Below are 12,983 nucleotides of genomic sequence, written 5' to 3'. Positions count from 1 at the left end.
TTGGGGGGTACATATTCATTCCCCCTACTTTCTCCGTTCCAACTCATGACTCCATGGATTGAGTCCTTTCAAGAAAAGAAAAATAGACCTTGTCATTTCCTATTGTTTCAAAGACAGACTCCAGCCTGGGAAAGATTAAGGCAAGAGGAAAGGGCCTCGTGTCCAGATGACTAAACAGCAATCTGACCTGGAAAATGCTCGATTAGTTTCTGAGGAAGGGAGGGAGCTGCAATTAAAGGCATGTGTAAAATCGTGACATTACCGCACTAAGGGAGCAAAAGGAAAGCGCTCCCAATTGGCTAAAAATGAACTGGGGAAGAATGTGTTACTAATCTGTGAAGAATGTGCAGACCCAGTGAGCTGCCTCCCAGCTCTGAGCTCCGAACTTCCTTCCTTAGAACCTGACCTCTGGCTGGAAAGCCTCCGGACCCTGGGAGAGCGAGGCATGTGCTGTGTGTGGAGGGGGGCGTCTCAGGAACAGGCCAGGCTTGTCTCCACGGAGGCTCCGGTGACACCCATCTTGCCTATACCCCTCCGTTCGCGCACGAGGAAAACTTCTGTTCTTATCGAAGATGTCTTGGGAAGAATTCCAGCTGTTCTGGAAAAAATAATAATAATAATAGAGACGCCTTGTATCGTGTTTTCAAGTGAAGTCGATAGATCTCCATGTACTAACCTGAAAAATTCTGGAAGTCCTGTTATTAAGGGAGAAGTGCAAATCGTAAAATAATACGCGCGTCGTGATTCCGTTCAGATGAAAGAAAAAGACTCAAAATAAAACTTTTTCTGTGGGTGCAGACATGTGGCTGCGTAGTGTGGGGTGAGGTGGGGGGAGGGCACAGCCCCTGGCCCACCTTTCTCCTCAGACCCTGCCTCTGTCCTTCTCTGTGAGGGGCCTCACATACTTACAGTGGACGACACAGTTCATGTATCCGTGCTCCATCCCGTCGATCCCCCCAAACAGCCACCACCTCCTTGACGTGGCATGGGACCAGGGATGCACGCACCAGCCTCAAGGACAGACCTTGTGAGAGAGCCGTGCCAGCCTTGGAAGCGGTGTTGTGTCCAGGAAAGGTGGTTCATCATCTTCCTTTTACACAATCAAACCAACTTGTAATAATCTTAAATTGTCTCACACTTGGCTTATTCTTCCCCCAAAGAGGGGGAGTAAATAGAACCAGAAGGAAAATCCAGGGCAGAGGTCGGTTGTATCACCGCCGAAGCTCTTCAAAGTCTGCCAGTCGGGAAGCAGAACCCGGAGTTCAAATTCCACCGCCGCCACTCAGCAGCTATGGACCTCGGGCAATTTATTGACCTCACCGGCCCTCAGTTTCCCCATCTGTAAAGTGGAGACACTGCCTACGCATGCCTCTTAGGGTGATCGGGAAGTAGCTGTCAGTGGGGAGCTGGTGAAATTCAACAGAAGTCAGGGAAGGAAAGTGGGTCTTCAAAGAAGCAAAGGCCATGGTCAAAGACAAAAGGGATAGAAGGTGAGTGGGAAGTTTTTAAACGGGGAGTTCTTGCCAACAGTAAGATGATGAAGCATTTACAGTGTTTCTCACATAGTGAGTCCCGAGGAGCCTAGCAAAGAGAGAGACGGAAAAGACCAAGAATACGGCTGCTTGCTCGGAAGGGAGTTGTCCGTGGATGATCTGGAACCATTTCCAGATAGTGTCATGGAAACCATACATGGACCCACCATCCGGCCACAATGGTTAATGAAGATATCACGTGACTTGGCTTTGGGCGAGAAGTAGCTTCATTATCTCATATTGGTAAGAAAGGCGATCAAAGAGTTACAGATGTCTTCAATGAATAAAAAAAAAAAGAAAATTGCAAATAAATAGATCATTCCTAACCCTGTTTGACAAACCAACACCTTCAAGACATGGGGGTCGGCGGACAAGAGGGGAAAGTAATAGGAAGGGTCTCGGTGGTAAAGAAGTGGTGTGCCCCTGACTGGTGTGGCTAAATCATCCCCTTGCACCCCACCTCTGCATCCCCTCCATGACCACCTCTCACCTCTCGGCCTTGGGATCGAAGGGCGCTTCGCGTCAGTTTATGCCAACAAGAGGTTTCGTCATGACCAACCTTGGATCAGGAAGCACCCGCCTTCCCAGATTCCTCGACCACCTCCCGGCTCCACAGCAGGTGTCGTTTGTTCCCTCTGCTCTCCCAGACCCGGGACAGGGGTGGCCTCTTTCTTTCCTTCTTCCTTTGTCTGAGGCTGTGTCCGTCCAGCCTTCTGTCAATTCATTCTACAAATCTCCAGGGAGTGGCACTTTGTGCGGGGCACTGTGGAAAGCCCTGGGCATTGGTTAGGGGAGCCTGGCCCACCACCCGCTCTGACCCTCCACCCTTCCGCAGGAGGGAAGGCCCGGCTCGCACAGAGGTCAGAGTCCTGAGGTTCTGGTCCGGGGGGTGGATTTCCTCCCGAAGAAGGTGGCCGTCGTATCACGGAGTCCACACTCTTGCTGCAGGTGCCCCTGGGGACAGCCCGCCCTTCTACAAGCCCAGCACGACAGCACTAATTACTCCCGATCCTGGCAGGACGGGGCCGGGGCCGGCAGTGCAGTGGGATTAGAGCTGGAGATTCGCCCGCAGCCAGGGGAGGCGGCCTGGGGAGTGGAGGTGGGACCCGGCTCTGCCAGCAGCCCAGCAAGCCGAGTGGCCCAGGGTCTTTTCACACTGGGGCCCCGGGATGTCATCCGGGGAGCTGGTCCCCTCACTCGCAGCACTTGGCTTTTGTTTCGCGTCAGGTCAACTTAGGAAGGGTTGCGGGTTGGCCGTCTGCCCCTGGTGCATTCGAGGGCAGCCTGGCACTTCCGTGGCCAGCCCTGAGTTGGGCTCCGGTGCAGGTTCAAGCCAGGAGTGGCTGAGACCTCAAAGCCATGCCCTTCTTCCAGAGGAGAGCTGGCCCAGGGTCAGGTGGTCCCGGACCCCGTTGGCCCATCTGGGGGCTCACTCCCCATAAGCTGTCCTGCAGAGACACACCCAGAAGGGAAGGAGTGGCCTCGGGTCCCCCACGGGCTGCGAAGGTCATAGCGGAGCCAGGGGATAGGACTGTGGAAGGCTGTCATGGGCCAGGCGGGCCAGCCCTGGGCAGTGGACCAGATGCCAGCCCGGGAATGGAGACAGGCAGGGTCCTTGTGTCCCCCAAATACTCCTGTGCACAGCCACTCGGAAGTGGCTCCCCAGTGTGGCCCTCCCCATCCACGGCACCCTCCGCCCATACCCCACCTCAGCTTCTCCCCAGTCCGGTGTGCAGGCCCCGAGGCCACCCACTGTGGGTCACCTTGCATGCACAGCCCCTCGAGGGTGACAGAGAAGAGGGGAAGGAGATAAAGTCTTGGGGGAGGGTCTGGGGTCTCCGGAGGTGTGAGGCTGAGCCATCAGTATCTCTTTGGCTGCCACCCCCTGCCTTTCCCAGGCCAAGGACCCCAGAGCCCAGGGACCAGGCCTGGCCCTCGGCAGAGGCCATCTGTAGCCCCTGCTCAAGGCTCAACGATGCCGGTTCGAGGGGTCTAGCAGGACAGATTCCATCACTCCACGAGTCACTGAATCCGAATCAGGGTTCAAGGCCCAGGAAATCACATTCTTAAAAAAAAAAAAAATTTTTTTTTTAATGTTTATTTACTTTTGAGAGAGAAAGAGAGAAAGTGTGAGCAGGGGTGGGACAGAGAGAGAGGGAGACACAGAATCCGAAGCAGGCTCCAGGCTCCGAGCCGTCAGCACAGAGCCCGACGCGGGGCTCGAACTCATGAACGGTGAGATTACCACCTGAGCTGAAGTCGGACGCTTAACAGACTGAGCCACCCAGGCGCCCCGAGGAATCTGCATTCTTTACAAGAGCTTCCTCTGGCAGGTGGCTGAGGGACTGGGGCTCGCTCGGCCTGAGCTTCCTGGCCCCCATCAACTACCTGCTCATCTCTCAGAACCCAACTCCCACATCTGGTTTGGGTTTGCTCTGTACGGGATCGCTTCGTTTTGCCCCAACCCATTGTTCTCTGTTCTCCTCCAGGCTCCTCTACCCTGCCGTGTACCCAGGCCATCATCAGCCGTCTCCCCTGCCCTCTGACTTCCTGTTGGGCTCAGGGAGTGGGGGCCCCCAACAGGAGATGGGGGAGGGGAAGGAGAGGGAGGTCAGGTGTTAATTCTCCCCACCAGGTCACCTTGACTGACCGTGGCCCCCAACCACGGGTCCCTGCCCCTGTCAAGGCAGCCGCCTCTGAGCCTCACTTTCCTTCTGGGCCCATCAGTCATGTTCATCTGTCAGTCCCGGTACCGGCTCCCGTTGGTAAAGCCCAGGCAGCGCGCTGTGCCCCGAGGTCCCCTCTCTGCTATTCACTCCTTTGTAAATAAGCCCTTCTGAAGTGTCCCAAAGTGACTATGCCATCAGCTTCCCTTGGGGGCCCCACTGTCACAGTGCCTGGGGACTCATCCCTGCCCGGTGCCCACTTTGCACTACTAGGGTTTTGCTGGGATCCTCCTTCAAGGCCAGGAGGGGGGGTTACGCTCAGAGGGAGTGAACAGCTCCTTAAATTCTGCACCCTGGGTCTTACCCTGGCCTTAGCCTTGTTTTCCCTCCCTGTCCTGCCTGCCCAGGGCCCTCCCCCCAGTTCCTGCAGACTGACAGGCTCCTCTATGTGATGCCTGGGTCTCTTGAGGCCCCGTCCTGAGCATCTGTGTCTCCAGCCATCTGTGGCTGCGTGTTCGTGCCACCAGCTTAATGGGATGTGTTCCTTTCCTGAACTTCTTATCCTGGGGTTTATGAACTCTTAGGAGACCAGTGATGCTCTTCCAGAAGTCCACAAACCACTGAAACTCCAAGCAAAAGTTAGTGGATATGAGCGTGCATCTTTCTGACTTTCTCGTCAGCTTGAAATAAGGACCGAAGGAGAGCATAGAAATGGCATCTTTTGGCACAGACCACGGCCGTGACATGTGCTAAGTGCTCCACAGCGATGAGATGTTGTGATCGCAGCAGGTTGGGAGAAGTTAACGCGTGTCTTTCCGTGTCCACGGTGTTTGTGGAACGCCTCTTAGAGCGAGCCCCGAGGCTGGTCCGGCATGTGAGCACTGGGCGGTGGCTGTAGTTGTTGGGATAAGGCTGAACTCTAGCTCCTGGGGGGCCACACGGAACAGGCCATCCCTAGAAGGTGTGAGTGTGCTCAGAGAATGCTTACTGGGAGAGAGAGTGTACCTGGGTGGGGGTGGAAGAAAAGGCCCCCTGGAACCTCAGAATGTGACCTCATTTGGAAATGGGGGCCTTGCGGATACAATCAGTTGAGGTGCGGTCGTACTGGATGAGGGTGGGCTCTAAATCCAGGGATTGGTGTCCGTATAAGAAGAGGAGAAGGCACACAGAAGCACTCAGAGGGACAAAGGCCACATGAAGACAGAGGCAGACATTGAACGCTGCAGTTACAAGCCAAGAAACAGCCAACAGGCAAGGAAGGATCCACCCCGTCAGACTTCGGAGGGAGCGTGGCCCTGACAGCACCTGATTTGGGACTTCTAGCCCCTAGGACAGTGGCAGAATGAATTTCTGCTGTGTTAAGCCATCCAGTTTGTGTTCATTTGTTATAGCAGCGCGGGAGGCTGATACAGATCGATTTCCCAGCAGCTCCCGGGAACCGAAGTAGCCGAGGCATCGACCCGTCCCAAGAATCCCGGCAGGAAGCAGGCGGCATGTGCCACGTGGGATCATTCCAGGCAGTTTACTCACCACGGGTGGACAGTTGAGCCCTGTTCTGTGTCAGCCACCACGCTGGGCTGGTGGTGGGGGTGTGGCGGGGGGGGACACGGTGGTGCTGGTAAATATGAACTACCAGTAATCGGGGGAGAAAAAGTCCTGATTTATAGTACTCATGGGGGCGCCTGGGTGGCTCAGTCGGGTGAGTGTCCGACTTCGGCTCAGGCCATGATCTCACGGTTTGTGAGTTCGAGCCCTGTGTCGGGCTCTGTGCTGACAGCTTGGAGCCTGGAGCCTGCTTCGGATTCTGTGACTCCCTCTCTCTCTGCCCCTCCCCTGCTCACGCTCTTGTCTCTCTCTCAAAAATAAACATAGTATTTGTCGATTTCTGTGGTGTGAATACTCCTTCTATGGCCAATGCAAGCGGCCAGCGTGACATCAGCGTCTCGGAGCTGGGAAGAGACGCCCCATAACACCCCATTATAGTGTCCCGCCTCCCAGGCTCAGCAGGTGTAAATGACTTCATGGGTAATAGTAACAGGAAGTGAAATAATCAGGAAGTGATAAGTTTTGAGAAGTCATTACCTTTGTGTCTAAGATAATCTATCTAATAGCTCCTATGATTTGATGTTTCGCAGCGGCCGTGTTTAACAACCGGCTTACAAAATCCCTGAATGTTTAAGCTGGCACGGAGCTGTCTGGAGGGAGTCCGGCAGCGGAGGAGACAGGCTCTGTGAACGCAGCCACCACCTCGTGGGGCTTGTCACGTGGTGATCTGGCTCCAGTGGACTCTTGGGAAGATTTCCCGGGAGGATCTCCACCTCCGATGGCTGCGGAGCCGCCCGGAGGAAGTGAGGTCCACAGAGGGACCTCAGAATTCAGCTCTCAACTAGACCAGGGCAGCAGAGTCAGTGAAGAATGTTCTGGTAGCTACCCAGCCACATCAGCTTGTGTCTGTGAGCTCTCGGGACCCCCACTGATCCACGGGTCCCTGGAGCTGGCACAGGGGGGTGGGGGAAGGTGGGGGCTGGGCGGTCTCCAAGGTAGGTGTTCTGTTCCCTGGGGAAGGATTCCACCAAGGCGTTTGTTGTCATTGCAGACAGGGGTGGGGGGGAGGGGTTGGGGGGGCGGGGAGTACAGTGAAGGCTGATTGTGTAGCGCCCGGGCCTCACCTCCTGACATCTCTCTCTCTTTCTCCCCCCAGGTGTGCACACGCACACATCTCTTTCTTTGCACCTCCACCATGACAGTTGTCCCCAGTACAACTGTCCCCTTGACAGTTGTCCCCAGTTAGGGGCTCATTGTATCAGGAAGCAGGCCAGCACTAGGCATATTAACATGACGAAGGCAGTGTCCCTGCCTTCCAGCAGTTTACAGTCTAGTGAGAGGCCTGTGGCTGTCCACGGCCACCTGTGTCTAGCTCTGGGGCTGATCTAAACCTTTGTTGTCACGCAGCTCTGTCCCGGTCCCCACTCTCTGCTCTATCAGTCCTGAAGGTGACAGGTGATTCTCAGTTAGCTAGAACCAGACTGGGACATAAGGCGTTATTTCCGGAGCCTTCTAAAATCCCTGCGACCCGTGTTACGTACCGTCCTTGATGCCTGTGCACTGTGACATCAGATTGACAGGGACATCGGGTCACCTGGGCCGGGTTGTAGGAGCACCTCTCCTATCTCTTTACTGCAGATATGAGGGAGACCTACCACCCCACTTCCTTGCTAAGGACCGAGGCGTTTTCCGCCGGGCAGGACCCTCAGTGCTAGAATCGGGGTGCAGGCTGGCAACCGGGATGGGGGGGGTCACCTGAGTTTCCACCTCTTCTGACTGCGCAGCATTGAACACCGAGGCCGGCGAGGATAGAAATCCCACGTTGCACTAAACACCCACCGGGCTCTAAATCTCGCTCTCCCTAAATCCGTGTCCCCGAGACATATTATAGCATTTGCTCCTTTTCATTTTATAAGACATGTTGAAAAATAGCCATTCATTTCTAAATCCCTCTTTTCAGTCACTTTTAATATTCTTTTTAAAAGAAAGAAAGAGAAAAAGGCTCTGGGGCCTAGAACTTCACATACTTGGCTTACGCCCAAAGGTGACTATTTATTTCAGCAAAATTCATTCAGGGTCTTGAAAGTCAAGCGTGTGAGTATAAAATACACCTTTTGAGTCTCAGATAATGCCCTTTTCTCCTCTTGGATGGCTGAACCACCAAATGTCAGCTTGACATATTCAGTGCTCCCAGGAATGTGACCCCAGAAAAAAGAAGAAGGTGGTGGTCCTAGAGCCAGGGGGCTCCTCGGGGTCTGTTGAGGACGTCACAGGCTGGGCAGCCAAACTGGGGTTCCATCTGATCCCTCGTGGCTCTTCTCGCTCAGCTGGGGGGGTGGGGGGTGAGCGCTGGCTTCGGGTGAGCCCGGGGTGCAAATCCCGTCTCTGCCGCTTGGTAGCTGTATGAACGTTGGGTGTCACCTCTGGGCTTCCAGAAGGTGGCCATCACCGTGGGAGCACTGCAGAAGGGCCGTGGCAAGAAGTGAATGAGGTCGGGAAGGCAGAGGTGCTCATCTGAGCTCACGGGCCCAGATGTCATAGCGTTCAGCAAACAGTAGCCAGCCCCAGCGTTACCTGAGGGCCGTTTCAGCCCCGACAGGTGCACCTTTGCCCGCCCCCCTCCCTGCTTGTTGAAAAGTCTGGCTTCTTTGGTGGAAAAGATGGAATGTTTTCCTTTCTCTGCTCACTCTTTCTGTTCACCAGGCAGGTGGTTCGTGCGCACGGAGTTCAAAGGAAATTTGTCTTTTTTTTTTTTAATTAAAACAATTTTTAATTTATTTTTGAGAGACAGAGAGGGACAGTGTATGAGCTGGGGAGGGGCAGAGAGAGAGGGAGACAGAATCCGAAGCAGGCGCCAGGCTCTGAGCTGTCAGCACAGAGCCCGACATGGGGCTTGAACTCATGAACCGCGAGATCATGACCTGAGCCGAAGTTGGACGCCTGACGGAGCCCCCCAGGCGCCCTGAGAAATTTGTCTTCTTTGACGCAAAGGAAAACAGCGAGGGAGGCAGAAAATGGAAGGGAACCTTGACTTGCATCCTGGCCAGACCCTCGCTCACGTGCCTTCCCTGCCACCTGGGTGTTTCCCTGAACAAAACCCAGCTCATCTCACCTTGTGCCCCCAGAATGGTTCCCTCGTGGTCAGTGCCAGAGCCTGCCCACCATCCCCAAGGCCACACCCCATCACCCCCCGCTCTGCATAGCCCCCCAGGGGCAAGGAAGACAGACCTGACATGGAGGAGATCACAAACAATGTCTTTTTAAAATCCTGTATCCTGGGCACCTGGGCGGCTCAGTGGGTTAAGTGTCCGACTTTGGCTCAGGTCATGACCTCCTGGTTCACGAGTTCGAGCCCCACGTCAGGCTCTGTGCTGACAGCTCAGAGCCTGGAGCCTGCTTCCGATTCTGTGTCTCCCTCTCTCTCTGCCCCTCCCCTGCTTGTGCTCTGTCTCTCTCTCAAAAATAAATCAGCATTAAAAAATTAAAAATAAATAAAATCAAATCCTGTATTGTAAGGTCGTCTAAAAAAAACAGTGAAAGTAACATATTTGTGCATAGAGGAAAGCATCTAATAGGATGTGCTGGGATGTGTAATTCTTACGTATAAAAATATAAATATTGACTTAGTAGCATGATTCACAACAGCCAAAGGCTGGCAGTAACCCAGATGCCCGTCGACAGGCGAATGGATGAACAAAATGTGGTACACGCCATGATGGAATATGATTCGGCCCTAAAAAGGAAGGGAATCCTGACACGTGCTGCAACACGGATGACCCTTGAGGACATTATGCTGAGTGAAATAGACCAGTCACAGAAGACAAGTGATTCCACTTGTCAATCTCAATACACTTAACAGGGCTGAAGTGTGCGCTAAGGGCTAAGATCGGGGCACCTGGGTGGCTCAGTCGGTTAAGCGACCGACTTCGGCTCAGGTCACTATCTCGCGGTCTGTGGGTTCAAGCCCCGCGTCAGGCTCTGTGCTGACAGCTCGGAGCCTGGAGCCTGCTTCCGATTCTGTGTCTCCCTCTCTCTCTGCCCCTCCCCCTTTCATGCTCTGTCTCTCTCTGTCTCAAAAATAAATAAAAACATTAAAAAAAAAATGGTTAAGTTCGGGGCGCCTGGGTGGCTCAGTCAGTTAAGTGTCCAACTTTGGCTCAGGTCATGATCTCCTACTCCGTGACTTCGAACCCTGCGTAGGGCTCTGTGCTGACAGCTTGGAGCCTGGAGCCTGCTTCCGATTCTGTGTCTCGCTCCCTCCCTGCCCCTCCACTGCTCATGCTCTGTCTCTCTCTGTCTCAAAAATAAGTAAAAACACTTAAAAAAAAACAATAAAAAAGAAATGGTTAAGATGGTAAGTTTTACGTTATGTGTATTTTACCGCAACTCAAAAACTACTTACAGAATTCATCCTTACACAATTCAGAAACCAAACACTTGGGCGAGTCTGTCAGCGGTTGACTCGGGGCCCCCCAGCTGCCCTCAGCCCCGCATTTCACTGCCTGAGTCTGTCCTGCTGGAATGGAGGCTGTGCCCCCTCCCACCCTGGGTGGAGACACGGTGGGAACGTGCCACATGCATGAGCACCGGTGAGAAACAGACTAATCACATGGGCGCCGGGGTGCTGGTTGTGTAGGGACACAGGGAGGCATTGGGAGGGTGAACGTGGTGGGTAGGAATTGGCCCAGACGATCTTCCCACACGATCCAGCAATCGGGCTTCTTGGTATTTACCCAAACGGGTTGAAAATTCACCTCCCCAGGCGAACCTGCACACGGATGTGTGCAGCTTTCTGCATAATTCCCAAAACAGGGAAGCAAACAAGTTGTCCTTCAGTAGGTAAGTGGATAAATGGACCGTGGTCCATCCAGACAATGGAATATTTATTCGGGGTTAAAAGCAAATGAGCCGTCAAGTCATGAAAAAACACGGAGGCAACGCTAATACGCATTACTAAGTGAAAGAAGCTAATCTGAGAAGATTACAAGTGTGCTTAGAGAGGCAGAGGGAGGTCCAACACATGTAGAAGAGAAGACGCACGTGGAGACCAGAATGTGAAGCTGAAGGCGGGGACGGGGGCGTCCCCACAGCCGCCAGAGGCTGGAGGAGGCAAGGAAGGAATCTCTCCAGAGCCTTCAGAGGGAGCACGGCCCCGCCGACACCTTGATTCGAGCCCGGTGATGCTGATTTTGGCCTTCTGGCCTCCAGAACTTCGAGATAATACATTTCTGTTGTTGAAGTCGGCAAGTTTGCGGTCATTTGAATCAGCGGCCACGGGACGTCATCGTGAGATGCATCCAGCCTTACCGTGTAAATCTGCACGTTCGCGAACATAACTGCGGTGCAAATTGCTACAGGTGAGTTTAGGAGGTCAAAGGATATGCCATATTTTAAAATGTGGGAGATTTTTAGCAGGACGTCCCCCATCCCGGGGGTCCTAACATGCCCTCCTGCCACTACGAACAGGATTGCCCGTCTTCCTCCCCGGAGGTCTCGCGCGAAATTCTGCGGACAAGTGACCTCCTAAACCTGGCTCAGGCCTGCAGAGTGTGAACGGAAGCGAGGCGTGCCACAGAGTAATTGAGATACTCTGGATCTTGCAGTCTGTCTTTTCCTGCACACCAGCTGGAAGCCAATTCCAAGGTCCTGGGCAATGCTAGAGCCCCCATGATGGAAGAAGCCTGAGTCCCTGAATCGCCAGACGGAGAAATCCTGCCCACCTACTGGAAACATCCATGGAGGACTGTTACGTGAGGGAGAAACACATTCCTACTGTGATAAGCTTCTGAAATGTTGGGGTACGTTACATTACCTTAACTCCTACACTAGGATATTACTTTCTGTATGAAGCACCAGATCCATTTTTCTGAGGACACGCTTTGGGGAGTGTTCACTTATACAGTGTTAAGCATGACATTAGCTGCTCTCTATTCTTTACCATGTTGAGAAAGTATCCCTCGTTTCATGGGTTACCAAGAGCTGTTTTTGTTTCTTTTATCGAGAATAGGCATCAAGGGGGGTACCGAGCCTGGGGGGGGGCTCCATCAGTTAAGCATCCGACTCTTGGCTTCGGCTCAGCTCACAGTTTGTAGGATCCAGCCCTACGTGGGGCTTTGGACTGACAGTGCGGAGCCTGCTTGGGATCCTCTCTCTCTCTCTCTGCCCCTCCCCTGCTTGCACTCTCTCTCTTTCTCAAAATAAATAAACTTTAAAAAATTTAAAAAAGAAGAATGGGTATTGATTTGTAAAACACCATTGTAGTATTTGTGGAAATAATAAGCTTTTTTCCCTTTGAACTACCAAGGCACTGACTGTGTCACGTTAATATCTCTCCTAAGGTTGAAAGAGCCGCGTGTTCCTAAAAACCGTGTGTCCTTGGATACGGTATTGTTCGTAGGCTGTTGGATGCAAAGGAATGATCAGAACAAAATCATAGATTGGCGAGTTTTTTAAACATGATTTGTCAATTTTAAACTTTCAATTTCAGGGGCGCCTGGGTGGCGCAGTCGGTTGAGCGTCCGACTTCAGCCAGGTCACGATCTCGCGGTCCGGGAGTTCGAGCCCCGCGTCGGGCTCTGGGCTGATGGGTCAGAGCCTGGAGCCTGTTTCCGATTCTGTGTCTCCCTCTCTCTCTCTGCCCCTCCCCCGTTCATGCTCTCTCTCTGTCCCAAAAATAAATAAACGTTGAAAAAAAAATTTTTTTTAAATAAATAAATAAATAAACTTTCAATTTCAGTTGAGGAAGCAAAAATAAATAAATAAATAAAGCCTGACGAGAACCGGGTTGTTATGTGGATGGAGAGGATTTGTTTTAAGATGGGGACTACTGGGGCACATTGCGTGATTCAGTCGGTTAAGCGTCCGACTTGGGCTCAGGTCAAGGTCTCACGGTTCATCGGTTCGAGCCCCGCGTCGGGCTCTGGGCTGACAGCTCAGAGCCTGGAGCCTGTTTCGGATTCTGTGTCTCCCTCCCTCTCTCTGCTCCTCCCCTGCATGCACTCTGTCTCTGTCTCTCTCTCTCTCTCTCTCAAAAATAAACATTAAAAAGTTTTAATAAGATAAATGTGAAACGACGGTGGCCACTACTGCATGTGTATTTATGAATGGGACGACACCATAAGAAAAGTGACGCTGTGGAAGGGGAAGGCTGGAAATGCCAGAGCTGTGTCCTTGCAGGGGACAGAATCATGCGAACGGCCTTGGCTGGAGCCTGGGTGGCTTTTCCCTGAAACGGGGGGGG

The sequence above is a fragment of the Herpailurus yagouaroundi genome, unplaced genomic scaffold, assembly GCF_014898765.1.
Source record: "Herpailurus yagouaroundi ecotype Mexico unplaced genomic scaffold, PumYag 162, whole genome shotgun sequence".
NCBI lineage: Eukaryota > Metazoa > Chordata > Mammalia > Carnivora > Felidae > Herpailurus > Herpailurus yagouaroundi.
This window is presented reverse-complemented; position numbering follows the sequence as displayed.